Source organism: Pygocentrus nattereri, chromosome 18, assembly GCF_015220715.1.
Source record: "Pygocentrus nattereri isolate fPygNat1 chromosome 18, fPygNat1.pri, whole genome shotgun sequence".
NCBI classification, from domain to species: Eukaryota; Metazoa; Chordata; class Actinopteri; order Characiformes; family Serrasalmidae; genus Pygocentrus; species Pygocentrus nattereri.
This window is the reverse complement of record NC_051228.1, coordinates 29,296,838-29,316,932: the sequence shown is the minus strand read 5'-3', so window position 1 is coordinate 29,316,932 and position 20,095 is coordinate 29,296,838. Positions and strand designations below refer to the sequence as shown.

Genomic DNA, 20,095 nt, shown 5'->3' with positions numbered 1-20,095 from the left:
ATTTCTGCACAGTTTAGTGGCTGAGATGTAAACAAAGTCATTCAGAGTGGCTTGATGTGCACCGATTCATTAAGGTGATTTCATTACAGCGGTGGTTAGAGGAACCAGGGGTTGCCATGTCTACAACGCAAATATAGCCATCCAAACCCACCAATGAACCTATATATACCTTCTGAGTTTTTTAATGTAATGTTGTTGATGGTAAAATAGTGATAAATCTAAAAAACAAACATCACCTTCACCAATGAATTAACCTTATCTTCAAGTTTACTAACCCTTTCATCCTGGGCGTCAAGTCAATTTAAGCCTCCAGAAAATGACTATAATTAATGTTGTCACCCAAGTTTTTGTCAGGTCGTTTGTTTCTTTGCCAAGTCAATAAAAAAAATGTCAATAATCTGTTTAAAGATGTTTAACGTTGAATGAGGACAACTATAATAGGAGGGATGTAGTAAATGGATTCAAATACATTTTAAGCCAAAACGTCATCACATAAAACAGTGTGTCAGACAGCACATACTGTATCTCAACATCTCATATAAAAGCTTTCTCTGAGGGAGTTTACTGAGGCATTCACCCCTTCAGACGTCTGGTTCCTATCACCAGCACTGCAAACAATTCTGACTCGTCAAGTTTCTCTAATATGCATTTCAAACTAAACCATTCTACATGAGGTTGTTGAACCTACATGTCAACGATTTCATTATGAAAAATAAAAAATCGGCGAAGTTCCCCTTCAAGGCTGCAGACAGCTCATAGCTTCATTTAGCAGATTCATTAGCCTAATTATTTCTTAACAAGCCTCTTCTTGCTTTGGATAGAACAGCAGGCAGAAGTGAAGGCTGCAGCTTTTAAACAGTTATTTAAAGTACCTTTATAGCTCATGTAGTCGTGGTTTTCCAACAGAAGTTGTTTTAGCGGACTTTCACCAAACAGTGCTCAAGAAGTATGTAAAGCCTAACGTCAGGGAGGAGTAGCTGAAGAGGTGAGCATCCTGAGTAATTACTGCTCCTGTGTTTGGTTCAAGAAAATGCAAAGATTTAGCTCGCTAACTTAAACTAACGCTAGCTAAGCTAACGCTAGCTAACCAGGTAGGTTAACTATGTAGTTAGGCTAACGATATGCTAGCTGGCGTTAGCTTAGCGGCTTTTTTAAAAAGTGTTTTTGCTTAGTTCAAAAGTTGGCTGACTAACGCCATCAAAAGAAGTGGTCAAAATAATATTTTACATATTTTGAAGAACACAAAACAAATAAGTATAACTTCACACAAAAATCACGATGACTAACCAAAAAAGGTCACCATTAGCGTTAGCTTTCTAACCCTAGCGTGTTCCGTTTGGTGGTTAGGTGTAGCTTTATCAGTGAAAGTGCTGTTTTTTGTCAGTTAACACGTATCGTTATTTTTTTATGCTATAATATCCCTTATAAAACACCATAAAATTTGTAATGTGCCACTTTACTTTGTGTTACTTCTGTAATATTTTCCCTTTCATATAGCTTAGCTAGCTTGCTAAGCTAATGTTCTTAGAAACGTTTTAGGAGTTATTCCAGTTTCCAGTAAGACTCCTGTAGAAATGAATGTAACGTTAGTATCTGTGTATTTAATTTGAATTAAGCTCCTCGCAAAAATACACTATACAAGTTATTAACTAATGTTTGACTTTTGTACCGTTACAGGCTGGTTAAGGATGGGCGATGTTCCAAAACAACAGTGTTAAAGAGAGAAATACAAAGTAGATGAGAGAGAGCTGGAGCATGGCGTTCACCAGTCAGGAACACGTACAAGGGTGATATCACTGTTGTGCACACCCACCCCATCCTGAGCTGACATTTTCTTATGCAACAAAATCTGGTTTTGTGGTAAGAACGTCAAATTTCCCAAATGGATTCACTCAGTTGTGGACACTAAATGTACCAACTAATCTGGTGTAAATCAGCAGTTTCTCTGCACACATTAAAAATGCACACATTAAAAATGATGGCTCTTCAAGGGTCTTTAGTAAGGAAAACTAAACAGCTGTGAAAATGTGATTCTAAAAAGCACCAACGAGGGTACTTCTACTTCTAACAAGCCTCACATCGTAACAAAAAAGAACCCTTTTCAAACAGGTGCTATATAGAACCATCTACAGCTCGTTCTCCATCAGTCTGAACAACCCTTTCACAATCCAACAGACCCTTTAATCATGGAAAGGGATTTTTGAAGGTTAATGGTAATGTATGGAACCATTTTCTTTACTAAGGAACCCTTGACTCTGTTCACTGTTTGCTCTTCTACACTAGAACAGTATGTCTAGAAAAAAAGCCACATACACAAAGCCTGAACATTTATACATGATAAGCTAATGAATATGAATGTGATGTGTGTTATTGAGATAATTGTCATGTGTTTACCCAAATTTGAGGAGCAGGAATGCTGATCATGTCCTGGGTTCCTTCAATTTACATATTAGAGTAAATATTCAAGCTTGATGAATATGTATGACTTCAAATCAATAAAACAAAATCAACAGGACTATCACCCCCCTCCCCATGTTCCAAGTTGTTAATATTCAGATAGTGTGAGGCGTGTGGACGTGGAGGTAAATATATTCCCATGTAAATATGCTGTGTTTTCAGTTGACACAGTTGGCAGATTACAAATTTCCATTTCCACGCTCTTTGTGTGTTTTCCGCTTACCTAGGATTTGAGTCTCCTCAGCAGTCTTGCTGTTATATATTCGTGTCTCTTTCCCATAGAAATCCCCTGTTTGTCATAGAAACTTGCATTTGCATTTGTCTGCAAGGGACAGTGGATTGTTAGGCTTTGCGAGCAGTGCTTTGTGTGAACTACAGGCATACAGTGGATATCACTCTGGATCCTGTCTAGTTTGGCAGACAGAATGTCTAAAGCACAAGTGAATTAATTTTGTTCATAATTACGCTGGCTTTCTTTGATTTGGCTGAATTGATTTTCCTCCAGGAGCTCGTACTTCACTCTATTTTAAGAATATTTCACTTCAAAAGTGCTCCTGACCTTCTGATGATATGCAGTGCTGTCCACAAATATTGGTAAACATTAGAAAAATAAGCTGTACTAAAAAAATCTTTTGATATTTCATTCAAAATATATTACAAGTCTAATCTTTATTTGAAGTACAGTGATGAAAAGAAAAGACTAAATCTTATGAAATAAATATTTTTTCAAGTCTGTGTGTGCCACAATTGTTGTCACCCCTTCATTTGTTACTTTGTGAGACTGGAAAATGCATGGCAGGCAATCTGAGACCATTCTTCCATACAAAATCTCTCCAGATCATTCAGATTCCAAGGTCCACACTTGTGGGCTCCCCTCTTCCCCTCTTCAGCTCATCCCCATTTTTCTATGGGGATAAGGTCAAACCACTGGGATGGCCATGGCAAAACCTTGATTCTGTGGTCACTGAACCATTTTTCTATGACTTTGAGGTGTTTTAGATTATTGGCCTGCTGGAAAATCCAACCACAGTCGAGGTTAAGCTTCCTGGCTGAGGCAGTTGGGTGATTTAATATCTTCTGGTACGTTATGAAGTCCATACTACCATGTATCTGAACAAAATGTCCAGGGCCTTTAGAAGAAAAACAATCCCACAACAACAGAGATCCACAGACGTCCCTCACAGTAGAGATTAGATACTTGGCTATCTTTGTGTCTACGCCAAACCCAACTCTGGTCTTTGTTGTCAAAAAGCTCTCTTTTGCTCTCTTCTCACCGTAGAACATGTTCCCACTGAAAGTTTTGGTAACGTCTGGCAAACTGTAGGTGCTTTAGTTTGTGGGTCCTTGACAGCAGAGGGTTTATTCTGGGACCCAAACAACCAGTGGTTATGTAAGTGGTGTCTGATTACAGTCTGGGAGACGTTTTGACCCCAAGACCTAACCAAGGTCTGCAATCGATCCCTAGCTGTGGTCCAAAGACTCTTCAGCCACTCAAGCCATCCCCCTCACTGTGTGTGGCATCAGTAGATTTATGTCCTCTTCCTGGAAGATTCTTAACATCTCCAGTTGCTTTAAACTTCCTAAGTATTTTCTGATAGTGTAAATGGGGATTTTTAACTTGCCAAATCTGTCCCGGGAGCTTTGACTTTTAAATTATTTCAGGCCTTACAGGGTGACTCGTCATAATGTGTTGTTTTGTCCACACTTCTTTCAGTTTAAAAAAACAATTACATGGTGCTGCTTTAGGTGTGCCCTCTGATGGACTGGTGACCTGTCCAGGGTGTTTCCTGCCTTCCACCTGATGACTGCTGGGATAGGCTTCAGCACCCCATGACCCAGAAGGATAAGCAGCTTAGATAATGTGTGTGTGTGGGGGGGGGGTGTGCTTCAAGTGTTCCTAATCACTCTGGTTAGTTAGATTTCATTAGAGCTTTTAGGGTTGCCAACAACTCTGGCACACATAGATTTGTGGTAAAATATTTATTTCATGATAAGATTTTTTTTTTCGTTTAATCATTGACTTTTTAAAATAATAAGCAAAAAAGATTTTTAAATTTTTTACAGCCTGTTTTGCTTGTGAGTAACAGGGATGCCGAAATTAAGACTAAGTCTGCCTGAATCAGCAATATAGAGAAATTAAACATTTGTCAGTATCAGATTTAGAATGTTTGAAGTCAGAGTGACAAATGAAAGTAAAATTAATGAAATGCAGACATTTTAGTGTAGCAGTGCAGCTTCACTTAAACATTCTGCTCATCATCACATATTCGTTTGATTTATCAGTAAAGTTTGGCTGATGTCGATTATTTATGTAATACAGAATCTACCGATACCAATATGGTTTCAGGCTTACCGTTTATCTCTAAATGTAGCTATTGGATGTTATGTAGAAATTGTACATTTTGTGTAAGTATATTTAAAAATTTCACTTCCCCAGCATTATACCGACTGTACAATGCATTTCCCATGAAAGAGTCTGTAACAAAATAATGCAGTGTAATGTCATGACTCATAATTAATCTATTAAATCGATAAAAATCATCAAATAACATTTACTGTGTAGGAATTAGAAATGGTTAGTTGACAGTTTGCATGATGATTAATACATATTGTAAATTCTCCTTCTGGAACACAAATGTGCATGTTTTGCTACATAGTGTGTATATATAGTTTAATTGTTTGTCCTTTTTACTTATTTAATAATACACACACACACACACACACACACACCTTCTAAGCTGCTTCTTCTTCAGGGTCGCGGGGGGTGCGGGAGCCCATCCCAGCTGTCATCGGGTGGAAGGCAGGACACACCCTGGACAGGTCGCCATTCTTATTTAATAATATGTTTATTTAATTCACATAAATGATTGAACGTCCCATTTTGCTGCTTTCGGTAGTGACTGTTCTAGTAGGGAGAGTTTCAGCTGATTTTAAGTGTAACTCAGAAACGCTAGCCAGTACATGACTATCAAACACAGCATTGAACAGGTGTACATACATGAATTCATTATATTTTTGGTAATAATGATAAAATAATGAAAAAAAATAATAGCACAAAATGTGTTTCGTTAGCGATACCTCTTAATGTTCCGCACTAATTTCCAGATGTTGCGATAAATCCACACACAAAAAACAATGAGATCTAACTGCTCACTATGTGGCCATGAGGGACAGGGATGCATCTCACTTCCTGCTTGAAAATGCATTGGTGTGGCTAAAATAACCATCCACTTGTGGACTAAAACTCTGTGTTTCAGTAGTGACATGAAAATGTTTTTTTCTACTTAATTTTTTAAAAAACATTATGAATCTGATTTCAACTTCAGTCAATCCAATCTTTAAAGAAAGACATATTTAAAACAACATAAAATGTTTTGAAGTCTTATTTATAAAAGTATTTGTGTCACAAGTTGAAATTTAGGGGTTAGGGTTTGGGATGCCCACCTCCCAATAGATCCTTCAGATTCCAAGGTCCACACCCCTCTTCAGGTCATCCCCATTTTTCTATGGGGATAAGGTCAAGCCACTGGGATGGCCATGGCAAAACCTTGATTCTGTGATCAGTGAACCGTTTTTCTATCACTTTGAGGTGCTTTAGATTATTGGCCTGCTGGAAAATCCAACCGCGGTCAAGGATAAGCTTCCTGGCTGAAAACAGCATATAATGTTTTGAAGTATTATCAATAAAAGTATTTGTGTCACAAGTTGAAATGTAAGGGTCAGGGTTTGGGATTAGCACCTCCCAATAGAAAGTACCCTGTAAATAATTTTGTATATATTTAGCTTATCAGTTCAGTCAGTGCCTTGTAAATATTTAAGGTCTTGGTTGTTTTTACTGTGGGACCACAGTTGGAACTCATTTGTTTGAATAGTCCATATAAGAAAACAGTCTTTCCCAGCTGAACTGTAAGTGATCCTAGACATTCACAGTAAGCTGGTTTCAGCAAAATACTCTGATTACACAATTAATGTGGTGTTCCTTAACCATGAGCTGAGGTCAGTAATTTTATCCTGTTATTGTGTTTCCAATTCTGCTAAGGAGAAAACGAGTTAAAAGAGGCATGTTTTCCTTTAAAAACCAAATCACATCAGATCACAACAGCACAGCCTGCTGCTGTTCACTTTACAGACTTGCTGAATACTCAGTTTGTGTAAAACTGCTGTTAAATCGCGTTTAGGTTCTCTGTGATGGTTCATGGCCAGAAGCACAGATGTTGTGCTCAGCTTTTTTGACGATGAGGAGTTTGTTTGACTATAAGATTAATTAATGTGCGCAGTTGCTGGCATTACAGTTCAGCTAAAAAGCAATACTATTTGATTATTGCAGCAAGCTTTCTGGCTTTTAATTGCTCCGTTACAGGCACAAAAAAATAGATCAATAAGACCTATTGTGGATTGTTTGAATGATGATGGTCATTGAAAGTTGGCATGTATGAATCGGAAATTATAATATATTTTCCTTCAGCACCAGAACCTTTTTTCAGAGTGATGTTAGAGTATGAAACTGCTCTCCTTTGATGATTTCCAGCTGTGCGCCCACCTGTGGACCACTGACTGGTCACAGTAGTTTGAAGTGTTTGACATTCAAGATTCAAGAGTTTTATTGTCATATGCGCAGCAGAAACAGGCAGTTACGCTGTACAATGAAATTCCTACTTTCCTGTTCCTCCATTCATCAAATATAATCTTAATATAATCTTAGAATAAACAAATAGAAAAATAGAAAAACAATAGAAAATATAAGAATAACACTGAAAACAATAGTAAAATAATAGTAAAAAGTACAGTTATGTGCAAAGTTGAAGACAATTAAAGTCTTGCGTATGTGCAAGTATGTAGAGCAGCAGTTCATAAAATAAAAAACATTGACCTCATGAAGGCTAATGAGACTAACAACTCTGAGCACCCAGTCAGAGCATACATTTATTATCTTGTTGAATTCATATTCAGCTACAACAAAAACATTTATTTGTATAGCGCAACTAGTGTTGTCTCAAAGCGTAAACATCTTGAACTGAGTAAAGGAAGCTGTGTGCAGTGCAGCAAAAGAAAGTGAAATTGTGCAGCATTGGCCTTTATTTTTCACTCATATTGAGCTGAACATTCATTTTAGGCTTAAACCGACTGCAGTTAGCTCAATGTGCTTCCTGAAAGTTCTGTAAAACTGTAAGATTCTCACACAGGAACAGTACCAAATCTCCAAAATTGTAACTTGCATTACCTCCTTCCTTTTTTAAATTCATCTATTAACCCCTTAAAATCTTAGGCTTATTACATACTAAGGCTTATAATTCAGTAACTACAGGGACTTCAGTGCAAGCTGGCTGAGCTATTCTTAGGCCTATGCTATCCTGGCGGGCCCTGGCCCTTTAGGAGGTTAAAGTGGAACAAGTGTTGAGCTTTTCTTATTTCAATAGAATATTCTTACGTCTATACATGGACTCCTTTTTTATTTTCTTTTATTTTTTTTTTTACTTATTCTTGTGATTCTTCCATAAACTGCTTTTCTGTAAAGCTGCTTTGAGAAACACTAGTTGCGCTATACAAATAAATCTTGTTGTTGTTGTTGAATATGAACTCAATAAGATAAGATAATAAATAATGTATGCTCAGACTGGGTGCTCTGAGTCGTTAGCTTCCTTAGCCTTCATGAAGTCTTGTGTTTTTTTATTTTTTATTTTATGGAAAAAAAAACTAAAGCTTCTTAGCAGCCATACAATGATCCAAGATATATCTTTGTTAAAAAAGAGATTTATTTTAAGCTGTGAGATAAGCCTTACTCTTTTCTGATCCACCTGTATTGAGGCAGATAGACTTTGATGTAGAACTTGGCTAAAACCTGTCTCCTTTGTCAGGAAAGAGGTTGACTGGCGTGCAAAATTGCCAACCACAGAGTGATTTTGCATGACGAAAGGTAGACAAATGCAGAGCCAGTCAAAACATTAAAAATGCATGTGTGAATCATTTGTTTACAATGACTGTATTAAAAATGTCCATGAAACATTTCCAACTAATATTTACATCCTTTGTGTGAGGGTGTCCACCAAGTGGAAGACGATCTTTATGGAACTATTAAACTAAGCAGTTAGGTGTTAATCTTGGCAGGAGAAGCAGGTTATCAAAACTAATTTGAGGAGAGTTGGCAGGTTTCAGTATTGAGCTTAGTTTAGGTTAGTTTAGCTGCTAATTGAAAGTTTTGTTAATGAGAGAATGCTGTCAAGGAAACAATTGAATTTCACAACAGAAAAACTTCAATCACTATAATAAATCTCTCAGCGTTTATCCCTAACACTCCATTACGGTACATACTTAAGAAGAATCTCTGTCTTACATTTTGGTCAGAGGTTCTGAACTGTGAAGTCCAAAGAAAGAAATTTGACTGTAGGACCTGTTTGTTTAAGTGGCATGCATATCTTGCTCTTCAGTGTAAGCTTCCTTTTTGGAAGCTAAGCTATCAAAAATATCTTCATAGGAATTCTTCCAATATCACAAATAACACAAACAATAATAAAATCAAAACATTGGAAAAAATCACTCACACTTTGGTTGCTTGGACCCCTAGAAATTCATGCTTGCTGTAGTGACTGCTTATACCACTAGTAGCAGGAACATTCCTGCTACTCTTGGTTTACTCCTGTTTAGGCTCCATGAGAGAGCTGTTTTATGAGGCTGCTGAACACCCCTCCTGCTGCTGTTATTAATCATGATGGTGTGTAAGCAGGAAGCATGCGGTGTCGTGGTAGGGGGGCTCCCCAGTGAGACAGCCCCCAAAAACACCTCAAACATGCCTTCTGTCACAGCTGCAGACAGATGAAGAAAATGCGGGCACACGGCTGTAAGTGATGTGACACAAATTGCCGCCACCTTCCACTTTTATTTTCACTTTGCTGACATTTGCCTCCAAATCCCTCGCTGCAGAGCGTCAAAAGGCACACCGTTTGATAAATCATCCTGGAGAGACTTGGATAAACCACATGAATTTTAATTTAACCATACTGCATGCCTGTGCTTCACCAAAGCCCCGAGTGACTGTGTTGTGGGACAAACCATGTCGAACAGTGTTTTGAAATAAATACTAATTCACAGATTTCACATATTAAGAGATTTTGACTGGCATTTCTGGATTGAGATAGTGGGTGACCTGATGATAAAAGGCTTAGGTTGTTCTAAGGTTGTTCTATCTTCTAAGCCACTTCTCCCTCAGGGTTACAGTCTAACTAAATTTTTTAAATTCTAAATAATATTTTTTCTGTGTGCATCTTATTCTGTTAAATGGGGTTTTTGGTGATATTCTGTCAAGCTTGTCCAACTTTGTGACTGTACAAAAATGCATGTTGTTGGTTTAGTATTGATGGATCAATTGCTAATTCAAAACACTAGAGGGAGATGTGTGCCTTTTACCTGCTAGAAGGGAAGGGAGACTATCCAAATCACCAAATCATGCAAATCAGCATGTCAACTAGAAAAGTTAGCTGGCTTCATTGTTGAAGTTATTGGTACTAAAAAGGCAGTGAGTTTGTATGTATCCAGGATTATCATGTTCATCTCATGCCATGTCGTGATTTGCAGAAGGTGTTGTCTTGTGTGTTAAAATCTCTCCTTCATTGTAATTCTGTCATTAGTGAGGAAATAACGCTCTGATCTCCGCGGGGGAATAGGCTGTCCTTGGAGAGCCTAATTGTTTATGAATGGGAATGTTTAATGAAAGGTGGAAAATCAAGTGTTGATGATGATTTATTGTCAGTGCTGGGAGATGCATGCAAGGGCCAAGAGGGACTGCGAACACAGGGATAGGAACATGCAGGGCATAAAAGGAAAGACATGAAGCGGAGAAGAACCCTGGGGATCTGGATGTGTGTATAAAATCCACTCTTATTCCACACGCAAGCATATTGCCCCTGTGGCTTTGCATATTTGCTTTCATAATCAAGGTTTTATGGCATTAAATTACCATTTAGTCCCAAGGATAACAGTTTCTCTCAGATGGACTATAAATCCCATAGGTCCTGTGTGTTTTTCGCTGGATAGAGGACGGCTTCTCTTTTTCTGAATTCCTTTGTAGCCTTCTGTTCTGTGCTAATGTGCTGTTGCCCTCACGCTTGTCCTTTCTCAGGGATGTTTATGTGCATCTATTTATTAGAGGTAAATGATCTCCTCTACCATGATTAAAGATTCAGACGGGGTTCATTAATCACTTCGCAGTTCTTGGCCAGCAAGAACCTTGTGGCTGGCTCACACACACAAATGTGCATACTAGTACAACCTCTCTGAGAATGGAGTGGTGAGGGGAAGAATACAAACTATGTGGTACATGCAGCTGAACAAATGGATAAGTCCAAGTAGAAGAACATCCTGAGCCACTTTCTCAGAAAATAAAGGTACTAAACTGTCACTGGGGTAGTATAATCAAGTATGTATCTTCAGTACCTTTAGGTAGGTAACATAATGTACCATAACATGACTTCATACAACGTGCCTTAAGTCCACACTTTCCATTGGGAACATGAAAGTAGTGCATCTTTAAAGTTGATTTAAGGTGCGCACTTGCACCTTAAGACAACTGATGTATCTTTGAGGGTACATTTGCATTGCTTGTACCTATACAGTATGTTTTTTCCAGTAGTATAGCTCAACATTTCACTTGATGATAAGTATGCATGATAGATGTTGGAGACATGGCATTGGTTAATATTCTTAGTGATACATTCAAAAATTCACTGAAAATGAAATCAAAATTGAAATTTGCTGTTTTATTTATGTTACTGAATGAAACATTAAAAAAAAATTCAATTTAATGAATTTAAAATACTTTCATTATTGATGAAGTTAGTCAGGGCAAGCCTGAACTGACAGTAAACAATTATAGTTAGGATAACTTTAGATTTTTCAGTATATGCCTGCATATGGCTACAGATGTGTCATTGTGTGTCATTCTACTTAACCCTTTCTACTTCTGCTCTGCTGTATTCTGTGTATCAGGCAAGATGGAATTGTATCAGGAATTTAGAAGTTCTTGGAAGTTGTACCCATGATGCTTTTTTATATTGTAATATCCCTTGAAGAAACTGTGAAATGGTTCCCCACGGCCGACCGACATTTGCTGCTTTGATTTGCTGCCACTCAGACTGTTTGAATGTGTCTGTGGATGCAGGTGCAAAGAAACAGTGTTCTTAATCAGTGATTCTAGTTTTCATTACTATTTAAATTATTAGTGAAGTGGTGGATCCTCGCTGGATTTTTTCACTCCATTGAAGACCAATTAATGAAGTTTTTGTACTTTTTTTTTCTCTTTCCAATTTGACCATTTTAGGTGGTCAGACATTTTGTTAATCTTTAAATACAGTTTTATCTGATCAACATTTTTACATTTTAGACTTTCATAAGATTACAGGAGAACATATTTGTCTTTTTAAATAGTTTGGAAGGGTGGATCATTCTTAATATGAGTAGGGGCATGAACGAACAAGGCAACATTCTTTATTTCAGACATACTTGCCATATAAACTTGCTTATGTGGCTCCAGTTCAAAACCAAAGAACCAAACTTTTTAAAAGACAAAACATCAAGTGTGCCTTGGCTCATTGACTGCATTTGGGATTAAGGGGAAAGTTTGGCTTAAAGCTAACATGTTAAGGAAACTAAGGATGGAAAACATTTATCTTATTTAGTGTTTCAGACAGGTCTCTTGACAACATTTTAGAAGGAGTGCTAAAAACAAGTGCTAGAGGGAATATTTCACTGGTTTAATGCAGGCTCTTTGGAAATTAAATGGAGCACATTTTCCAGTCCAAGCACATTGGATTAGGTGTTCCGAGTTGATTCTGTGTTAAAATGGACCAAAAATGGATGAACTTATGAAATTCAATCATAGGCCTGTTTCTCTGTAGACACCTGAAATGTGGTTGTTGAGGAGGTGCGCTGATTCACAATGTACTAATACTGCAGCATGGTATGTCCTTTTAACTGTTTTTGGCATGGTTTTATTCAATTAACCATAACACAGAGATGTATGTAGTTAGAATCTTGGTCATCTTATGGTTATTCATCTAAGTAAGAGTGTTGATAAAGCTCTCAGGGCATTCATGCCTGCATGACAGATATAACGTGTCCTTTCGCTGCAGAGTTATTTATGAAAGGCACACACTCTCCTCTTTCATTTGAAGAATACACACTTGCTAGTGCATAACTATTCCAGGAGATGGATGATGTGTTGAGGAAATAAGACTTGGATTGGAGGAATAGTCTCTGTCTCGTCGTTGTCATAAAGAAACTCAATAATGTATCAGGTGAAAAAGGTAATAAAAAAAGGCTTACATAATACATACACTCCTCTTTTTCACCTTTTCACCTCAACTATGACTGCACCTGAGTAGCCCTGTTCAAACATTCTTTACATATTTTTAACCTAATCTATTTACTGCATCTGCAGTACGTGGTGGATATCATGGACAACAATTTAAATGTGTTTCCCTGTAGCATCTTTTCACTGGCTTCTTCTGTAAGTGAGTCCACTTTGTGATCTTTCACTAGGAAATAGTGAAATTATGGAGTGTAGTAATTGACTGTATGCCACAGAAGTGTAAGGCACAGGGTAATGCAAAGAAATGGCAACCAAAATACAAAAGGAAAAGATTAAATAGGAGTACCCATTACACCAGCATACAAGAGTCATTGAGTCCTACTGACTGACTGGATACTTTTACATGCACAGATTTTTGGTTGAATATGTTATGATTATAGATGAAGACTGAGGTGTTTATATGCACTCTACTCAACAATCTGATGAAAAATCTCTGTTTAGTTGCACAAGTAATCCGATCCAAAATGACACGCTTACGCAGAGTACCACTTATAGACGTTACCATGACAATAAGCAACGTGTGTCTAGTTAGAGTGAGACGCAATTTTTGTTTTCAGATGCTGCACTTGTGTTTTTAATTACTTTAAAATGATGCCAGACTCAGGAAGACATGCTTCACATGTACTTATTTAAGAAGGCTGAGAGGAAGGCGGCATGTTCTGAGACACATAAGCTGGATGCCCGTCCCACCACCATTTTTTTAGAGTTCAATACATAAACTTCGTCTCCTCTGCAGACTAGTTTCTGGTGAGTGGGAATGTAATCAGATACAGGTGTTTACATAACTATTATTTTTCTATTTAACAGATTATTTAAAGGATTACCCACCTCATTCAATCAGATAGAAATTGTATTCTGAATGGCCTCAATCTGACTAGACTATTCCGACTGAGGTGTATACATGGATGTGTTCTATTCCTATTAAGCTTTTAGTTGGAGCATAAACGGATTATCAGGCTGCATGTGAACGTGGCTGATTAGGGACTGAATGATGCCATTCGTTGAAAAGTGTAGGTGGCAGTGTGCACCTAATTAAATGATGCTATGTTACATACATGTCCACATTACACACTGTGATGATGTTACTCTGTGAAGAATGTATGAATTTACACATGGGCAAGTAGTCTAGGTCGACTGAGGGTGAGATGGCGTGAAGAGATGATACTGCAGACATGTCCTTTCATACATACATAACATCCATATCAATTAATTACAGAAATAGTCCGTACGGTGAGTAAAGGCAATAACTAAAGCAAAAAACACCTTTATTACATTTACAGCATTTTGCTGACGCTCTTATCCAGAGCGACGTACAATTTGATCATTTTACACAGGTAGGCCAAGATGGTGTTAGGAGTCTTGCCCAAGGACCCTTATTGGTATAGTGTAGGGTGCTTGCCCTGGTCGCGGATTGAACCCCAGTCCTAACAGTGGGTGCAGTAACACAGCAGTGAGCAATGATTTTTACTGATGTTTATTAGAGTTTGGGTTGTGTCGGACTTCCTGTTGGTAATATTGACCTTGCAGTATAAGCAGTGTTATTTAGCAATTTTTCACTCTTTCTGGGGAGGATAAATTCTTTAAGTTTTAGAACATGACCACCAGAATGTATAGTACATAATAATCGAAAAAGTGTCTGGTGTCACTATCGCTAGTTTTAAAACGATAATTTTTTAGATAGTTTGCCAGTGTAATGTTCACTAGCTTCCAATGCTAGTGCTATTAACTTAAATGCTAGCAGCTAGAAGTGATTATTCTCATATTTTTACACTTTCAAGGAAAAAAACTAAATTTGCTTGACTTAACACATGATTATGTGCAACTGTAGCAAACTCTAGACATTTGTGTGAGTTTGTGTTCGAGTAGAAGTCCTCTTAGAGTCTGGCACTATGTTAATAACAGTCTAATTTAGTCTAATTTAGACCTTGCCAGAGGGTTAACTAAATCGTAGGGTTGCCAACCAATCCCATAAGATAAGGAGTCATCCCGTAATCGGAAGCTAAGAGATGTTCTGTATTGAACTGATATAGAGTGTGCTTTGTTCTGGATTTTTCAGAATCAGTTCCGTGCAGATATATGGGAGACACTATGAAGACAGAGACATTTGTATGAGACAGAGGAAAGCCTGCTGCTCTCCCTCAGCCGGTCTGTCATGTGTTGCCAAAAAGAATGCGTCAATGTTGCTATGACACACCTGACAGCGGCGCGGTATTTAAAAAATGGCAACCTCCGAGGACAGTCTGCCAGCGAAAAAAGAAACTAATACAAAAATACAGGAGGGAATGGGAAAATGACTTCCAGTGGCTGGAGGAGAGAATGTGTACAAGGCTACTGTGCCGTCTGCCACTGGGTTTTCTCTTTGTCACTGAGGAATTTGTGACATCAAACAGCACACATGGGAGAAAATGAGAAAATGAGGTTGCGGTAGATGCAGAAAGGGAGCACTCTCAAAGGTTTTTGTCTGCCAGTCAGAGGCTGATATAGTATGTACAAATCTCATATCAGTTTTTTAAAATGTATATTTGGTTGATGGATATCAGTGTTGGAGAAGCTACTTGAAGGAACAGCTTTGCAAGCTATCAATTTACTTCACACTGGAAGATGAACTAACTTACAGTATAGCTATCATAAGGAGAAGTCTAGTTTGGTTATCTAAAGCTACTTAAAGTACTTTAAACTACTAAAGTAATTTCAAACTACTTTGTGTTTTCTACTTTGTATCAAATTGACAATGAACTTAAATTAAATTGTAACAAAATATAATACAAAATAGTGACATGCCAGCAAAGAATGCCCACTTATTCACAGCTCATACAGACAGCAAAAAAAACAGTACCCCACTATTCATGGGAAAGTGCATGGAACATTAGCTTTTCAGAAGTTAACTCACAAAATGGAATTTACTTGAATCACATGTGAAATGAATATACTTGAACCACCAGCAAGCTAATGCAGAATGCTAATGCACTGTATTTGTTACAGATCGGTTCTCTCCAGTTCAACAACCCCGCCTCCTCCTGTTTATTTTCCATGTCAGGGTTCATGGATTTATTCTTGTCATAGAAGCGGGCTTGTTCGAATTGGGAAACAAATCCATATTTTAGTTTTGTTTACAGATTTCTATAGTTATTAATTGGGGATAGTAGCAGTAGTAGTAGTAGTAAGTATAGTAGTACAGTAGTCAGTTTCTGAAAAAGTTGGGATGCTGTGCAAAATATAAATAAAAACAGAATGCAATTATGTGCAAATCATTTAAACCCTATATTTAATTGGAAATAGTACAAAGACACGTCATTCGATTCTAGTTTTGGATTCTAGTTTTATTTACATTTTGCACAGCGTCTCAGCTTTTGTGGAAACGGGTTGTATTTATGTATTGATAAAAATCTGGTAAAATATGTAAAAATAGTCTAAATGGCGTCCATGAGACAATATGAGCAACTAAGTTGTTAATTTGCTGTCTTGTGCATAATGCAAGGGGTTTTCTAACCTGTATCACAGACCCTTTTGTGCCACAACTAGCATGCAGTTCAGCAAAACTAGGCTCACCTTGTCTTGTTTTCAGTGTCATTTAAGAAGCCAGTATAAACTGGTGATTCAGCAGAACCTTTATGTGTCTGCTTGAAACGCTGCCACACACACCTATCCTCACAGTTCTGTCACTGACACAGATTCAATGTCAGTTCAGCAGAAGATGCCAGAAGAGGGCGATCATGAACCATGTTTCTTCAAGACCCAAATAGTGATATTTTAGTATTCCATGAAACAAGCGCATGAATACCTGACTGGCAGAATAAGCATCTCAGGGATTATTTGGCTATATCCACATTAGCCTGTTTTAGCCTCATAGCTTTTATGCTGCTGCCTTTTTACCTCAGAGATCCATAAGCTGATGAAGGTAAAGCCAGCTGCTGCAAAGTATGTTGATAATCCGTCATCTTTTTATCTCCCCTTGTAGTGCTTAGAAAACCATCATTAGTTCTTTGGCCTTGTGATAAAGTAATCACATTCTATTGTCATCAAGCTTTGTAATTTGTTAGTGTCAGAATGCCTTGTAGAGATCCAGAATGCCTAGGAATGGTAGAAGCAGCGTTTTTTGGCTAAAAATCTAATTTACCTAATTCCACCCTTATCCAAAATGTAATGTCATTTAGCTAAGGCATTTTTGGTGCCTTTGTTTTGCACTGGACCTGTGAGGCTAAGGTGGCTAGCAAGTAATGGAAACATGTACGTAATTAGCATCATGTACAGTGACTGACGCATCACACATTTATTTGCCTTCAACCATTATGATTTATTTAGTAATGTCAAATAGACTTGCTTGTGCAATTTCTATAAAAATGAACACTCATAGCACCTTTAGACCTGAATTTTATCCATACTTTGTATACAAAACCACATAAGGACAGCTATGTGAGGTTTCTTAACAACACCACAAAATTAGAGGCAAGTGTGATGATTGGCAGTTTGCACTGTGCTGACAGCTGAAATGATTCGTTCGATGTTAGCCACATTAGGATGCTTGGTGCATGTTTTGACTAATTGAATGTTTTGGAATAGGGCTGAAGGATTTTGGCAAAATATATAATTGTGATTTTACTGCCAAATATTGTGATTGTGATTTAAATTGCAGTTGTTTATAATTGCGATATGAATTCAGGTATGGCCGTTTTTTTGGCTAAGGAAAACCAACATAAATTTTTTCTAGCTCGACATTTGAACTGTGCGCTAGCCTGGTAGTTTCTGTGTTTGTGATGTCTCAGCAGTTCAGAAGCTCTTATTATGTACAATTTCCCTACTTAAAACCTGCATCGCATCAATGTGTATCGTGCTTCAATATAAAAACGGTCAATCTTTCAGCCCTATTTTGGGGTGAGCTGTGCAATTTTATTTTTCACCAAACTGTCACTTTTTGGGGAAGGAAAATAAATGGTCTCTTTATGGCTGCATATCCCATTGCGTTTTACATTCATTAGTTAGTCTGGCTGAGCTGAATGTACGCAAGGGTATTATGAGGAGCAATAGCAAGAGTCGTGTTCTCAGCCTGGTCCTGTGAGAGAGGATTAGGGGGTGGTCCTCTTGGGGTCAGGGGAAAACGGAGCACAGGAGGGAAGGGAGTGTGGGCGTTCAGACTGAGGGCACTGCATGAATCGCACTAATCCCTGCGACGGATGTGCAGACACAGGGAAAACTCTGCAGCCAGCTGTCCCAGCAGATGCTGCGTGTATATGCTGGGAAGTCGAGCTGTGGGCCAGGCATAGAGCAGCATACTAGTGTGTGTGTGTGTGTGTGTGTGTGTGTGTGTGTGTGTGTTTTCTCACTCGTGAGTACATACATGCGTCTGCATGCCTTGCATATAGAGTGAATAGTGCTGAAGCCCAAAGAGGTGTGAAGTGGTCTCTATGCCGTATAGGATAGATTTAATTATGAGTAATGCATGTAGATGTAAGGTGGTGCAGAATTCTGGTTTCCTAAACTCCTCAGTTCTATGAAATTCATCAACACAGATGTAGTTACAAGTGGAAATACCTTTGCAGTGCCTAGTTGTAAGTAACATTTGCCTGCATGAGATGAATAAAATGCTGGTATTATATTCAGTATTTTATAATTGTATTCATCTTTTTTATTGCATTGGTTGCGACATGGTAGATTTCATGATATGAAGGTAGAGGTAGATTTCATGATATGAAATGCTGGACAAGAATTGTGTTTTATTTAACATAATTCATGATATTCCTAAATGTCATAACCACAAAAGTAAAAAAAAAAGATCCGATATCCATGCTAATGCTTTAGCTATGCTAACTCTTTTGTAGAGACATCACGCAGTGTGTCAGTTACAGAAAACACAAAGCTAAAATAACTTGCTCAACAATGATGTTTACAGCTTCCAGTTTGCACCACTACTCAGTTGTAGATTGTCCTGTGTTCCTCCAGTTGTTATATGTAATGCAAATAATGGTCAAATATGGAAAATAAGGCAACCTTAGATGTCTGGGTCCTTCACCACTGTGAACATTTCTGACTTTTTCTAGAATGGTGTATTTTACATCAGCCCACTCTGAATGACTTTGTTTACATCTTAGTGATTTAATTATGCAGAACATTTGAAAAAATCAGTTGTATTTCCCTTTAAAAACGAACTGGTCAACCAATAATGTGGCATGATAAAAGATTAGCCTGCATGTCTTTGATACTCAGTGCTGATCATATTGTGAACAAACTGTCATTATATAAGGTACATCAGCATGGATTGTGTTTTTTGTTTTACCAGTCAAGCATAGATACTATTTATTTACCTGATTTCAAAATGCTATTAGTAATTCATCTTCCCTTATTTCTGTTAGAGTATCAATTTAACCATCAAATGCATTTCCTTTCTCTAAATGCATCCTCTCCCTTCTGGGCAAATAAACCACAATGCTGAGCTGGTGCTTATGTAAATGAAAGAGTCAAGCACTGATTCTGCTCTGTGGGTCTGATACTGTGGTTAATTTGTGTTTTTGCTTTATTATATCCCTGTTTATCTAGGGCTACTCTTTATCAAAAACAAATAAAAGGCAGCTTATGTTGTAACACAGTCATGCTTGGTGGAAAAAATCTCAACAGAACAATGTTTTAGGGGTAGAATGACTGAATTTGCTTTTGACCACTTTTCATAACATAGCTTGTTTAGCCAATTTATGCAACAATGTATTGCTGAATAACATTCTTCTGTAATATCTTTTGATATAAAATCACGAAACTTGAACTTTTCCGTTACTGGTACCTTGACTACACTTTCCTGGACAGATTCTCAGCACTACTGTAACACTGACATGGTGTTGTTGGTGTGTGTTGCACTGGTACAAGTTGATCAGACGGCAGTGCTGCTGGAGTTTTTAAACACTGTGTCCACTCACTGTCCACTCTATCAGACACACCTAGCTTGTTAGTCCACCTTGTAAATGTAAACTCAGAGACAGTAGCTCATGTTTTGCTGCACAGTTTGTGTTGGTCATCTTCTAGTCCTTCATCATTGTCACAGGATGCTGCCCACAGGACACTGCTGGCAGGATATTTTTTACTGGGGTGTTTAAAAACTCAAGTAGCACTACTGTGCCTGATCTACTTATACCAGTGCAGCACACACTAACACAAAAGGAAGTTCAGAGACATTGACACCTGTATTTGTAAATGCTTAGCAGACAAAATTGTTTCTGTTGGCAAATCAAAAAGTGGGTGATATGCTGGAAGTGGGCATATTTGCTGATCACTATGGTTTGTAGCGTTATCAAA

General features: G+C 37.8%; 1 long non-coding RNA gene across 1 annotated transcript in view; it reads left to right on the top strand.

Annotated features, from left to right (window-relative positions):
- Positions 1-841: 841 nt before the first annotated feature.
- The window catches only part of LOC108413357, a 33,020-nt gene continuing 13,766 nt past the window's right edge, over positions 842-20,095 (top strand). The window contains exons 1-2 of the long non-coding RNA XR_001856750.2: positions 842-985; positions 1,678-1,860. This is a non-coding gene — a long non-coding RNA (uncharacterized LOC108413357). The remainder of the gene's footprint in view (positions 986-1,677; positions 1,861-20,095) is intronic.